This window comes from Chionomys nivalis, chromosome 1, assembly GCF_950005125.1.
Source record: "Chionomys nivalis chromosome 1, mChiNiv1.1, whole genome shotgun sequence".
Taxonomy (NCBI): domain Eukaryota; kingdom Metazoa; phylum Chordata; class Mammalia; order Rodentia; family Cricetidae; genus Chionomys; species Chionomys nivalis.
In genome coordinates this window covers 57973131-57988185 of record NC_080086.1, presented here as the reverse complement: position 1 = coordinate 57988185, position 15055 = coordinate 57973131, and the positions used below count along the sequence as shown (strand labels likewise).

At 39.3% G+C, this 15055-nt stretch overlaps 1 long non-coding RNA gene across 2 annotated transcripts in view; it reads left to right on the top strand.

Annotated features, from left to right (window-relative positions):
* The window catches only part of LOC130870806 (uncharacterized), a 333335-nt gene that overhangs the window by 106123 nt on the left and 212157 nt on the right, over nt 1-15055 (top strand). The gene's annotated exons all lie outside the window — the stretch shown is intronic.

Sequence of the window (15055 nt, the reverse complement as noted above, 5' to 3'; positions counted from 1 at the left end):
TTGTAGTCTTCTGGATTATAGAACACAGCAATTTAAAAAGTTGAAGTTTGCTGGGCAGTGGTGGCTCACACCTTTAATCCCAGCACTTGGAAGGCAGAGGCAGGCAGATCTCTGTGAGTTCGAGGCCAGCCTGGTCTACAAGAGCTAGCTAGTTCCAGGATAGGCTCCAAAGCTACAAAGAAGCCCTGCCTCAAAAAAAAGTTCACCATTAAACTTCTACAGTGGAAAACATGACCAAGTGAGGTACAAAAGAGACATCTTCACTTCACTCCGCATACAAGTTATTTTGCTTCTTGAGTCTTTCCTTGGCCCTCCTAGAAGATGGAAGTTCTGGTAGAATGGATAATAGTCACATGAGGAGTCTCAGAGAGGTTGAGGGTCCCATAGTTAACATGAAAATCAGACTTATAATTTTACATCAAAATGGCTATGCTCATGAGTCCTGCTTTTTACTAAAGAGTGATGAGAGAGAGGGTGGATTTCTATGGACCTCGAGGTCAGGAGTAGCTGTCTCTATGCAGCCATAATTAAATTTTACTTTTCTTTAGCATCAATATTAAATTCCACAATAATGTATATGCTGGATTATCAACTTGATGGGCCTTAGTAACACGATGGAAGCAAATCTTTGAGCTCATCTGTAAGTGTTTATTGAGATTATGTAAACCGAGGTGGGTACACCCATCCTAAATGTGGACAGTGCCATCCCAGGGGTCAGTGTCCCAGACTGAATAGAGAGTAAAACACTAAGCCCTATTCATCTCTGCTCCTCACTGGAGATGACATCTCACCAGCTGCCTCAAGCTGGTGTTGTTACATCTCTGCCACAGGAGACCATCTCCAGACACTATGAGCCAATATCCATCCTCTCTTCCAGAAGTGGCTTTTGACAAGTATTTTGGTCCCAGTTATGAGAAAAGTGACTAAGGCAATGTGCAAAAGTTCTTTAAGACGAGTCCATAAGGGGTTTGTGAGGTGGTTTAGGTTGCCCTCATTTGTACACGCGTGTGTGTATACATGCACACACACATAAAAATAATAGTGGAATAAAATGATGAATCAGTGAAAGGAAAAACAAAGCAAAGCAAAACAAAACAAAAACTATCAAGGTTCTAAAAAACCTTGGCTTAGAGAGTGGGAGAGAATAGTCAAGCCTTCCCATAGGTCACATCTTGCCAGTAAGAGTTCCTTAGCGACAGAATCGACTCAGGTCAATCATAGTTTCAACTTCTGTAACACATTTATCCTCTTTCAAAAATAAGCCATCTGTGTGAACAATTTGATCAATGAATGTTCTAATTACCTTGCTTTTTTTCCCACCAAGCACTTTGGTATATTCTAGGAAATTCTGGTAAAATCCCTTGATGTGCATGGTAAGACAGTGGGCACAGCAGTGTGTCCCAGTGGAGAAGCAGCTGTTGACTTTTTGAGCCCTGAAATCGAGTAGTTTAATTTCCTAGGAGCCTACTTCAATATAGTTCAGTGTCTTGCATGATGTGGAGTTTAATATAAATTTTATTACATTCATAAATAATATTTTAGGTTATTTTCCATTTTAAAATCTCATTTTCACTCAATTATAGTTTGAAAGCAAACCTCATATTACCTTCCTAAAAGGTAAACCATTCCCAAGCTGGGTGTGGTGGTGCATACCATAAGTCCCATCCCAGCACTCGGGAGGCAGAGGCAGCAGAATCTCTGTGAGTCAGAGGCCAACCTGGTCTACATATTGAGTTCCATGACAGCCAAGGCTGTTACACAGAGAAACCCTTCCTCAAAAAAAGCACTACAAAAAAATTTAAACTACTCCCAAGTGAGAAAACTGATACAGAAAGAGCAGCCACTAGGAAAGGCAGATAAATGTACATAATGACATTTGTGTGCTGTACTCTGGCTAGGACACTCTGGTCCTTCACAGAGGCAAGGTACCAGCGGCAGCACAAAAGCTGACACAGTCTTCAGTGATCACACAATAGTATGTATTTCAATTCCTAGAAACCAGTAAGAATAGGACAAATAAGCAGAAACAAAAGGACAGAAATTAGAACTGTTAAAATGTGTAGAGATAAACATAGATAATGAATTCATGAAGAAATGTGCAGTATTATTCACGATTAGAGAAATGCAATTCAAGATCACATTAGGCATTCTTTTGTAGGCACTGGCATGGCCCAAAGGAAAAGTCTGACCACTCCAAGTACTGCTAAGGATGTGGATCCATAGGGTTTCTTGTATGTCCCTGATGGGAGTAAAAATAGGTTTTAGTTCACTGGACTGAAAATCAACATCTCCTAGTTCATGATTCATTTATTCTATGACCCAACATTTTCAGCAATAATCTTGCATATGTGTAGGAGGTAGGCACAAGGATATGCACAGCCATGCATATAACAAAACATAGCCATGATAACAAAAACCCGGAGACAGCCCAAAGGACAATTACTGACCAAGTAGATGCGCAGACTAGTGTTCAGCAGATGTACAGCAGAGAATAAGAGACTGTTCCCATGCTCAGGAAATTGATGACTGGATAGGATAATCCTAGAGAAGAAAGCAGTCCTGGAGTAGGAGATACGAAACGAACCTGGGAGGAGAGCAAGCCATCAATGGGAGGCAAACCCTAGCTATGGATTTGAAAAGAGAGGGTGTTTTCCACATACATGGGAGTCTGAAAGTGGGGCACGGGAATTAGTTTTACTTGACTGAAGCAGAGAAATGGAGGAGAGGGACCTGGGGGCTCAGACAATTAACAAGGCCCCCTCCTGCAGGGCCTGCTAGCTGTACAATGGACTTGGGGCTTTATCTGAAGAGCTACAGGAAGCCATTGAAGAGATTAAGTCAGAGAGTGATATGATTAGACTTTTCACTTACCAAGCAGCAGGACCAAAGGCAGAAAGGATCAGGTAACTCACGTAGAATCTGACGTAATCATCTAGGTGGGCCATGGTCCTAACTGGAAGTATGGATATGAGCTAGCAATCAAGCAGAAACAGTAACACTTGAAGATTAATTGGGTAGAAAGACTGAAAGAATGCAAATACAAGCAGGATTTTATGTGTAGGGTGGAGATGGTGGTGTTAGACACCAAAGCTTGGACTGATGGCACAAAGTGCAGATGTATATTCTTTTTTCTCCCTTTTGTTATTGGGATTATATACAATGTAATTACATCAACTTCCCCTTTCCTTTATCCAAATCTTCCCATATACCACTCCTTGCTCTCTTTCAAATTCATGGCCTTATTTTTTATTAATTGTTGTTAGATGTATATTTGTGTGTGTGTGTTTGTTTCTAAATATAACCTACTCGGACCGTATAATGTCACCTGTGTGTACGTTTCCAGAGATGACCATTTGATATTTGGTACTGGATAGCTAACTGGCGAGCTCTTCCTAGGGGAAGTCTGTTTCTCACAGTCAGCATTCCTTAGTTACCTACACTTCTTTGTGTAGGGTCGGGGGTCTCTTGGACTCTCCCAACTCCAGCCCACTTGGCCATGTCTGTTGGTGTTGTCCTTGTTTAGTTCATGTTTAGGCAGTCGTGTTGGTCAGACTTTATAGGTATAACCTTCGATGTTTCTGAGAGACAGTCTCATAGCAAAACCCCCAATCCTCTGACTTTTTCAGTTTTTCTGTCCCCCTTTCCACAGTGTTCCCCGAGCCTTAGTTGTGAGAGTTGTTTTGTAGATGTATTCAAATATATATTCTTATCCAATGCAACCCATTTGCCTAGACAATGGTTCACAATCTATTGAGACAGTCTGTCAGGAAAGTCTAGGCCTGGGGTCTCATAAGCTCTGGAAATGTCAGAGGTTCCCTTCTGTTTCCAAACACCTGGACTAAATTGCTAAATAACACTGAGTACCCTCTCCACATGTTAGGTGTATTCAAATGAAAGTCTCAAACCCACTCCCTCACAATAAAAGCTGCTTTAGGAGATGGTGGGACACCTCGGTTGGAAAAGTACCTTTCTCAATCCCAGAAGCTGTCTAAAATGTCCAGGTGTGTGGTGTGCATATTTTAATTTCATCACTAGAAAGGGAGAGGCAGGAAAATCCCTGGGGTTTTCTGGCCAGGTAAGACAATGTCTACACACACACACACACACACAGAAGCTCACTTAGACACACACATGACCATACACACATATACAGCTACTTAGCTTTATGTTATGAGAAACTCACACCCATATGACATAAAGTTTACAAGCAACATTGGCAACATTGCAAGCATTTTGCTACTGGACTCCTAATTTGAATGTAAGCTCACGGTTCTTCAACAAATTCAGTTGGCCCTCTATATCCGCAGATTCAACAAACTCTGGCTTTAAAATCCTAAAACTAAATTGTATTTGCACACCCTTTCCTCTGTTATCATTCCCTAAATAATAAAGTTTTTTTTAAAAAAACAAATGAACATATCTCATGTTTGAGTTGTATAAAGTATTGTTCTGAGGCTCACAGAAGGGTTTTCCAGGTTATGCAAACATCATCCCATTTATCCAATGTACTCAGATACCCTCGGGTTTTGGTATTCATGAAGGTGGAACAAATTCCCCCAAAATACTGAGAGATGACTGCAGTTTCTTATTTTTAAAAGCACAATAATTACCCAAGCAGGGCTTCCTAGGGCAGAAGCTCAATATTACTACCTTTAGCAATTGATAAATCATAGAACAAATGCATAATGCATCTATTCTTTTCTTTTGTACTATGAGCCATAAACATGTAAAGGAAGTAACTTTAATTTCCTGTGGAATGATTGCCCAAGATGCAGTGTTCTGATTGTAGGGACAAAAAAAGAGAGAAAGAATGCACGAACTTACCTGTCATGAGTCCTCAAAGACAACACAACAAGTACTATGGTCATTTTATAGATAATTTCCCAGAAAACTTAAAAGCAAAATGCCCGCTTGAGTGATCTATGCCAAGCTGCAAGGCATATTGACCCTTGACCTTCAGATCAGTGCCCGAGGATTGTTGTTAATACTCAAACTTGGGGAAGAAGTATTTTACACATTTGCAAGGGATAGGGTAGGGAAAGTGTTTTATCACTTCCTGTGTGTCTTATTACACAGCACATGCTAAGGATTGTTAATAATATTTGCTAATCCTCATGTATGTGTTTGTGTGGATGCTGGTATCACACAGCAGGCGGCAGGATGAAATTTCATATCGGAAATATTAAAGTCAGATCTTGGCTTTGTGCCACTTTAGAATCAAAGTGTCATTGAAATAAATTGTCTAAATGCTCGTCACCTCCTCCACACCCCCTCAGTGACGCAATGTAAATCTGTTACCATAAGTAGTCAGCAAGGAAAAGTAGTTTAGCTAAAGGATTCTAAGTGCGCTCAGAGGCTCGCTATTGGGCCTGAATGCCCAGTCGCAGCAAAACATGTTGACTAACTCCTTTAATCAGAATTATTGGTTCTTGACATGGTTTATAGGATACAACATAATACCATACTTCACTGACTCTAACTAGTATTTTTATTTATTTATTTTTATCCTTTGGTGAAATATATACACAAGTACTATATTTCCGTAATTTCCCCTTCCTCTCTCCCCTTCCACCTCCTCGTGTGTCCTTCCATGACTTCTTCTTTAATCATTGTTGTTTTACACATACGTGTGTGTGTGTGTGTGTGTGTGTTTAAGCAAGTTTTTAAAGTAATATGTTTCTTTTGGCTTTTTCAAACATCTTCTGAATTACCCTCCTCCACCCAGTAAAATCCCCTGCCTACTTGATTTCCCCCTTTATGATACCCGAGTCCTACCCCCCTCTCTAGCCCTCTCTCTTCCCTCCTACTCCCATGGTTCCTTTTTGGTTTCCTGGCTTCTGCTCTTATGCAGTTATGTATTCAATTCTGAAAATTTAGAGCAACTCAATACACAAGAGAAAGTATGTGGTATTTGCCTTTCTGGGTGAGTTATCTCATACAGTATAATATTTTCCAGGCCACCCGTTTCTCTGCAAATTTCTTTTTTTAAGTTGTGTATATTATTTTGTTTTGTCCTATAATTTTATGTTATCTTTAAATTTTTTTCTTTTATCAAAAATAGATTTTTGTATACAACCTATTCTGATGATGGCTTCCAGTTCCTCCCTCTCCCTTCCCCTCTGAATCAATACCCTTTCTTGTCTCTGGTTAGAAAATAAATGGACTTCTAAGGAATAAGAATAAAATAAAACCAAATATGAATAGGAAAAAACAACCAAAGAAGGAAAAGAGCCAAAGAAAAAGCATAAGAAATGTGAGACTTTCACACTCTCGGGATTCTCATAAGAACCCCAAACTGAAAGCCATAATATATACCCAAAGGACCTGTAAGGTAGGAGAAACAAAACTAAACAAAAACGTTCCACACTTAACTTTATCAAGCACAGCACCTCCAAAGATGCCGTTGAGTTTGTTTCGAGCTGGCCATCCACTGCTGTGCATGGGGTCTACCATTAAGAGTCAGTGGTTTGTTTCCCCAGTGAGACTCTCTTGATGAAACTAAGTATTTATTTGCAAGTGGCTGTCAGTTGGAGATTGCTGCTGGGTTAAAGACTGGAGCATGCATCCACTTCTTTCAGCTCTAGGACCCCATCTGGTGCAGACCCTTGCAGGCCCTGTGTGGTCATACGTGTTTCAGTGCTATTGTGTCAAGAAGGCCTCGATTTCCTGGTGTCCTTAATTCCCTCTTACTCCCCTTCTTTTCCTCAGAGTTCCCCGAGCCCTGAGGGGAAGGATTTGATAGAAACATCCCTTTTAGGGCTGAGTGTTCTGGGGTCTCGCACTCTCTGTATGTGATGGTTTGAATGTAATTGGCCCACATAATCTCATAGGGAGTGGCGCTTTTAGGAGGTGTGGCCTTGTTGGAGGAAGTGTGTCACTGTGGGGGTGGGCTTTGAGGTTTCCTATGTATAGTGATATCTTACTTATGACCTAACAATAAAACTTGCCTGAAGATCAGAGTGCAAAACCAGCCACACTAGTCAGCCATACAGGCCAGGCAGTGTGGCACACACCTTTAATCCCAGCAGCCACATTAGTTAGTCATAGAGGCTGGGCAGTGGTGATGCATGATGTAAGTCCCAGTCTCTAGCCTCTATCTTTAGAAGCCCCAGTCCCTCTTCCCGCCAATCCTTGAACCTTCCCAGAGGAGGGTCAAGACAGCCTGCCAAAATCTTGACCACGCCCCCAGTCTATTTAAACTGCTCCCCTGTAAAGTTCCTTCATGATCCCCATGTTGTCCTCACCCAAGAGCTCAGGAAACCCATTAAACCTGAACATCCTTTAATTTGGCTTGTTGTGATTTGGCTTGATTGAGATTTTTGTGTCGGCAGAGAGTTTGTGTTAGGAATATTCTTAACACATGCCTTTAATCCCAGTACTAGAGAGGAATATAAAGCAGGGTGAGACAAGAACTCGCTCTCTTTTCAGTCTGAAGATTTCATAGAGGTAAGAGCTCTCCAGTGGTTGGCGGCTTTGCTTATCTGATCTTTCTGCTTGAACCCCAATAATCCTAGCACTAGAGAGGACTATAAAATGGGATGAGACAGGAATTCACTCTCTTAGTAATGGTAAAATAAAACAGCATTGTTCCCCAAGGGGCCCATGGGCCATAAGGGGCAGTGGATCCCAAGCAGGGAACAGCAGCTGGTGAGAGACCTCGGCATCTGTCAGTTGCACCCATGAGGAGTGGTGACAGGTAAGAGGCAAAGAGGCAGATAGGCATGCCTTGCTGAGAAAGTGGGTATTTATTTAGTGGGTTATATAGGGAAAAGAGAAAGGAGGTAAGGGGAAAAGAGGAAGAGGAGGGGGGAGGAGAGGGGAAGCTACCTCTTTGGGAGAGAGATGGAAAAGAAGGAGAGAGCTCAGACTTGAAGCAGAAGGAAGATCCCCCTTGGTTCAGTGGATGGGGGAGGGGAGGGAGTGGGTGGGGCTTGTCTCTTAAAGGGACAGGACAGACCCTTACAGAAGCCTGAAGCAGTTAGTCACAGAAAATGAATGTGTATGTTCCCATTCCTGGTACTGGAAGCTTCGTTTGGTGATGAGATATCCAATTAGGGCTGTATCTCCCCCATTACTTGAGATTTCATTTAGATGACCTTCATATATCTATATTAAAGGACGCTTCTACTGTAAAATGTCCCTCTAGTTTTAGCTGTCCTTCCCTATTTCCCCTCCCTGGAGTTCCTCTTCTCTCCTCAGTCAAAGCTTGATCCTCCCATTACAGTCCTCCTGCCCTGTTTGTCCCTAACTATCTATTCTATATCCCTTTCCTAGGAAGATTCACTCTCCACATTAGATCCTTACTCCATCTAAACCTCTGTGATTATATGGATTGTAGTACGGTTATTAATTACTTAACAGCCAACATCCACATATAAGTGAACACATACCATATTTTGTCTTTCTGGGCCTGAGTTACCTCACTCAGCATTATTTTTTTTTTGAGTTTCATCCATTAACCTGCATTATTTTAATGGCTGAGTTATATTCTATTATATAAATGTATCTCATTTTCTTTACCCATTCAGCCCCACCAGCCACAGATGACTGTACCTCTTACTTACTCCACTTCCTAGCCAGCTTGATCTGTCTTTTGTTTCATTGGTCTTGTCCATTGTGATATAAAATGAAATAGTAAAGAAAGTTTGATTTGGATTTCCCTGATGAATAAGGGTGTTAAACATTTCTTTAAGTGCTTCTCAGCCATTTGAGTTTTCTCTTTTGAAAATCCTCTGTTTAGATGGCTGCGCTGTTTTTAAATTAGGATGTTTGTTCTCTTGATGTCCAGGTTTTTTTTTTTGAGGTCTTTATTTAGGTTTTAGATATTAGCCCTTTATTAGATTTGTAGTTTTTAAAAATATTTTCCCAGTCTTTAGGCTGCTACCTTGCCACACAGAAGCTTTTTTGTTTCATGAGGCACCATTTATTAACTGTTTATTTTTTGTTTGTTTCTTTTAAAAACAGGGTTTCTCTGTGTATCTTTAGATTCTATCCCAGAACATAGACCAGGCTGGCCTCAAACTCACAGAGATCTGCCTGCCTCTGCCTCCCGAGTGCTGGTATTAAAGGTGTGTGCCACTACTGCCTGGCAATTGTTGATTGCAGTGCCTGTGTTATGGGTGTTCTGTTCAGAAAGTCTTTTCCTGTGCTGATAAGTTCAAGAATATTTCCCACTTTCTTTTCTATAAGGTTCAGTGTATATGGCCTTGTGTTGAGGCCTTTGATCCATTTGGAGTTGAGTTTTGTGCAGGGTAATGAGTTTGGATCTATTTGGTTTCTTCTACGTGCAGACATTCAGTGTGACCAGCACCATTTGTTGAATATGCTTTTTTCCCAGTGTGTATTTCTGGCTCTTTATCAAAAACCAGGTGTTCATAGGTGTGTAGACTTATTTCTGGTTCTTTAAGTCTTCAGTGTTTCTATTTTTGTGCCAATACCACCAAGCAGAGAACTTGCATGGTGCTGACCTGAGCACTCTGCACATGTATTGCAATAAAAGTAAATGTATCCCTCTCCTTTTAATTAGTCCTTTGAAAATTTCATACAGTGCATTTCATGGTATTCACCCCTCCCAAACTCCTACCAAATCCATGTCTCTTCTCTTACCATTCAACTTTGCTATTAAAAAACAAAACAACAAAACATGTCAAATATAGTTTTTGCTGCTCACTTACTCTTGAATATGTGGCATTCTCTGCTTTGCTCAACCCACCATGGGCTGGACCTTTAAAGAAAACTGACCCTTCCTCTCCCAACAGCTCTAATTGTCCATAATTCTTTAGTCAAGGAAACCCCACTGCCACCTCCCCTAGCTCCATGCTGGGATTTTGTCTGGCTTGACCTTGTGCGGATCTTGTATATGCTGTCACAACCACTGTGAATTCATACTGTGCAAATAGCCTTCTTTGTAGAAAAAATATTGTTTCTTCACAGTTGTTATTCACCCCCCTCTGTTCTTACAGTCATTCAGCCCCTCTTCTTCCTGAGTTTCAGTTGGAGTATGGGTAGGAATGAAATAGATGTCCAGTTTAGGGTTGAGAACGTTTCAGTCTCTTATTCATTGCACCCTGAACAGTTGCGGGTATTTGAGGTAATGACCACATACTAAAAAGAAAAAGAAGCTAGCTTCTCCAATGAAGGTTAACAGATGCACTACTACTCTATGTGTATAACAATAACTCATCAGCAGTCAGTTTAATGCTATGTCTATTTAGCAGAATAATAGTAGTAGGTTTTCCCCTATAGAGCCTTTGACCTGATCATACCACAGATTTTCCCCCACAAACTGTGCATCTATGTGTTTCATCTTGTGGAGTGGACCTTAAGTGCAACCAGAAGGTGGTTGTTTGCTCCCATAACATTTGTGTCACTATTGCACCAGTGGGACTGCATTGCCCAGCTAGTTATTTTGTAGCTTGTAGTGTTCACAGCTGAAAGAGATTATTGATTTTCTCACCTGGTAGTATACATTGCACCTTCCAGCCCCTATGAGAAATAGTTGGAATGAAGCTTTCAGGTGAATACCAGTTTGTCTTCTCCTTGTTCAGGGACTCAGTATGTAATGTTTCACTGTGAAGTTCTAGAGGGCAACCAAGGACACCGGCAATACCTTGTAATATTTGGAGGTCTGTGTAACATCGTTTGCCCACAACTGCAAAAGAGATTTATTGTACCTCTGACACTGGGCTTTTATTTGTTATCCTGTGGTATCTACTAGAGATATAGCTGGTTCATTATAGAAAAAAACTCAATTTAAATTTTTTTATAAACATGTAAACAGATAATTTAGGAAGTTTCTATAGTAATAAACTTCTGTATGACTTTCTCAAAAATGTCTTCAGTATTAGTTATCCCTTCCTATATTCCCCTACTCTACCAGCCTTCTCATTTAACTCTCCATTTAATCACTCCTGTTTTATTTTTCCCTGTATAACACTGTGTTCTATCTCTCCCCCTTGAAATATCCTATATACTTTACAAATTTTATGACCTCTATGGGTATTACAAATGAAGCACATATCTAAAGATTCAAAGCTGAGAGAAAATACATGATATTTGTTTTTCTGGCTCTGGGTTATCTCACTCAGAATGATTAATTCCAGCTCCATATGTTTACCTTTTGCTTTCATAATTTCATTTTTAACAGCTGAATAATATTCTATTGTTTAAATGTGACATGTTTTATTTATTTATTCATCAATTGAGGGAGGTATCTAGGTTGTTTCCAGCTTCTGGCTCTTATGAAAGAGCAGTAATGAGCATGATTGTGCAATTGTCTCTGTAGTAGGATGTAGAGTTCTTTGGATATATGCTTAAGAGTGATATAGCTGGATCTTGAGGTATATCCATTCCAAGATTCTTGGGGAACCACCACACTCATTTCCATAGTTGCTGGGCCAGTTTGCACTCCCCGCAGGAATGAACAGGTGCTTTCCTTTCTCTGCATCATTACCTGCATGTGCTATCATTTGTTTTATTGATCTTGGCCACTCTGATATAAGATGAAATCTCAAAGTGGTTTTAATTTGCATTTTCCAATGGCTTAGGATATTGAACATTTCTTTAAGCATGTCACACCTCTCTGTGTGTTTCATCTTTTGAGAATTACTTGCTTAGTTCTTCACCGCATATTTAATTTTAATTGTATTATTTGTTTTCAGGATGTTCAGTTATTTTATGTCTTTATATTCTATATACTAACCCTCTATCAGTCGGTCTAGCTTTTCTAAAACTCAAGAATATCATTAAGTTATTAATACGGGATCTATCTATTGATTTATTTATTTAAATGTAGGTAATGTAGGCTCCTTAGAGCTGTAAATGCTCCTCTTAGAATAGCCTTAATTGTGTCCCATACATTTTAATTTTTTGATTTATCTCCTGACCCAATTTTCACTCAGTATTGTGTTGTTTACTTTCCATGAGTGTATTTTTTTTAGAATAACATTTCTATTGTTGTTGAGATCTAGCTTTATTCCTTCATAGTAAGATTGAATGCAGATTGTTATTTCAGTTGTCTGTTATTTATTTAGACTTGCTTTATGTCCTAATATCTGGCCAAATTTGTAGGAAGTTCCATGACTGCTGAGAAGGAATTGTATTTAATGTCTTAATGGAATGCTCTGTAAATATCTGCTAGATCATTTGATTTATAATGTTATTTAATTCCAACATTTCTCTATTTAAGTTCTATCTGAATGACTTGGTTGTTGACAATAGTGGAGCAGTAAAGTCACCCACTATAATTGTGTTAGAATCAATATGTGATTTTAGAATCTAGTTTTTTCTCTTTTATAAAATTGAGTACTACTGTGTTTGGTGTAGATATTTAGAATTGTAACATCTTCTTGATGATTTTATTCCTTTAATGAACGTGTAGTGTACTTTCCCATGTTTTCTGAATATTTGTGGTTTGAAGTATATTTTACATGCTATTAGAATGGCTATGCTTGCTTGTTTTTTAGTTCCATCCTCTTGGAATACCTTTTCCCATCCTTTTACCTTAATGTAGTTTCTTCCCTTGATAGTGAGATGTATTTCTTGGAGGACGCAGAACAATGGATCCTGTTTTCTAATCCAGTCTGTCAATCTGTGTCTTTTTATTGTGGAATTGAGGCTATTACTATTGAGAGTTATTACTGAACAGTGTTTACTAATCCTTGTTATTGTTATGGTATTGTTTTCTTAGACTTATTTTGAGTAACAGTTCTGGTGTTATTTATTCCTTGTGATTGTTTGGGTGTGTTTAATCTTCACTTCAGACAAATATTTCCTTCTATTATCCTCTATATAACTGTTTTAAGTTTATTCCTTAACTTTCTTTTTTATAAGGAAAAGTTTTTTCTCTCTTTGATTGTGATATTTTTTGCTAGGTATAGGAGTCTGGGGCTTATGCCTGTGGTCTTCTAGAACTTGTAGAGCATTAACTTGGTCCTTCCAGAGTTCAAATTTGCCATTGAGAAATTAGGTGTTATTCTGTTTGTATATGTAACTTGGTATTTTTTCTTTCAACTTTTAATATCCTTCCTTCATTCTGTACATTTAATGTTTGTACTGATATATATTATGGAGAGTTTTTTTGGGTGCTGCCTTAATGTTACTCTGTATGCCTCTTGTATCTATCTTAACAGACATCTCTTTCTTCAGAGGTCTGGCCAGGTATACCTCTAGCTCTAGTTTCAGATCTTGCTCCACATGGTCCTGAAGCCCAGTGGTGGTAGGGCAGCTAACATTTGGGTGGGCATGTAATCTGACTCTGGAAATTCCTACTTGAGATTCCGTTTCAGACATCAGGTACAGACGTCAAGTGGCCTAAGATAGGCAGAGTGAGTGAGGTTTCTGATGCATGATCAAGTGGGGCTGTGGACTGGGCCTGAGTGACACTAGTTAGCGCTCCAGCTTCAGATTCCAATGGTCCTATACCATGTAGTGGGAAGGGTCTCAGATCTTTTGATCACCTGTCCTGTCATTGCTCATCCGTTCCTTGTGACCTCTTCAGTATGTTTGCCCTTTTCTTCAGAGTGAAGCATTCCTTCTAGAATTGGCTTTGAAATCGCAAATATCTTTAGTCAGTTTTTGTATGGTAAGTTTTTATTTTTCCTTCAATTTTAATTGGTAGTTTTGCTGAGTTTAATAGTCCATGTTGAGAATTATGATCTTTCAGGTCTTGAAATATTCTTTTCAGTCCCTTCTGACTTTAAAGATTTGTTTTAAATAGTCAGGTGTTATTTTAGTAGACCTGTTTTTATAAATGACTCAGTCTTTCTCTCTTGAATCTTCTAATATGGTTTCATTATTCTGAATCTTTAGTATATTATCCATTATTCTGTAGACCTCCTTTCTCTGCATAAGCATCTCTTTCTCTAGGTTTTGGTAATTTCCTTCTATGATTTTACTATAGACATTTTCTATGCCTTTGCTGTAGTTTTCTTCTCATTCTATGATGATAATTCAGAAGGTAGGACTTTTCATTGTATTCCCAAACTCTCCTATGTTCCTTTCACATCTTTAAAAAAGTTTCTTGCAATGTATTGAATGAACAATTCCTCTACTTTATCTTTTGTTACTGACTCTTATTGTTGACATGATCTGTTTTATTGGTGAGTCTTTCCTCTGTGTTTTTTAATTGGTTCATTGAATATTTAATTTCAACATTATTAATGTGGTGGTTTGAATAAGAATAACCCCCATAGGGTGAAATATTTGAATGCTTAATCACCAGAGAGTGGCACTTCTTGGGAGGGATTAGGAGGTGTGGCCTTGCTAGAGTGGGTATGGCCTTGTTGAAGAAAGTGCGTCTCTGGGGGTAGGCTTTGGGGTTTCAAAAGCTGAAGCCAGGCCCAGTGTCTCTCTTCCTGCTGCCTATAGATCTTTATGTAAAACTCTCAACTACTTCTCCAGCACAATGTCTGCCTAAAAGCTGCCATTTTTCCCTGCCATGCTGACAATGGACTAAAAGCTTTGAAGCCATCATCGATGCTTTTTTTCCCCTAAAAGTTACCATGGTTATGGTTTCTCATCACAACAATAAAACATTGACTAAGGTCATTGAAATCTGAATTTTCTTTAAAAATTCAAACTCTATTTTCATACCTTGTATTGGTTTCCTCATTTCACTCATCTCTTTGTCTTTGTCTTCTTTGAGTTGTATATTAGCTACTTCACTGGTGCTGTGATAAAACACCATGCCAAACGCAACTTCTGTAAGGAAGGGTTTACTTGGACTTGTGGTTCCAGAGAGATAAGAGTCCATCATGGCAGGGAAGCCTCAGTCATGACAGTGCGAGTAGCAAGCTAAAGCTCATATCTTGACCCACAGTGCAACACAGAGAGAACAAGCTGGGAATAACATGGGTCTTAAATTCTAAAACCTTCCCTCCAGTGTTATAATTCCTCCAACAGGGCCACATCCCCAAAACAGTGGTCCTCAACCTTCCTAATGCTGTGACCCTTTAATGCAGTTCCTCATGATGTGGTGACCCCAACCATAAAATTAATATCATTGCTACTTCAGAGCTGTAATTTTGCTACTGTTATAAATTGTAATGTGAATATT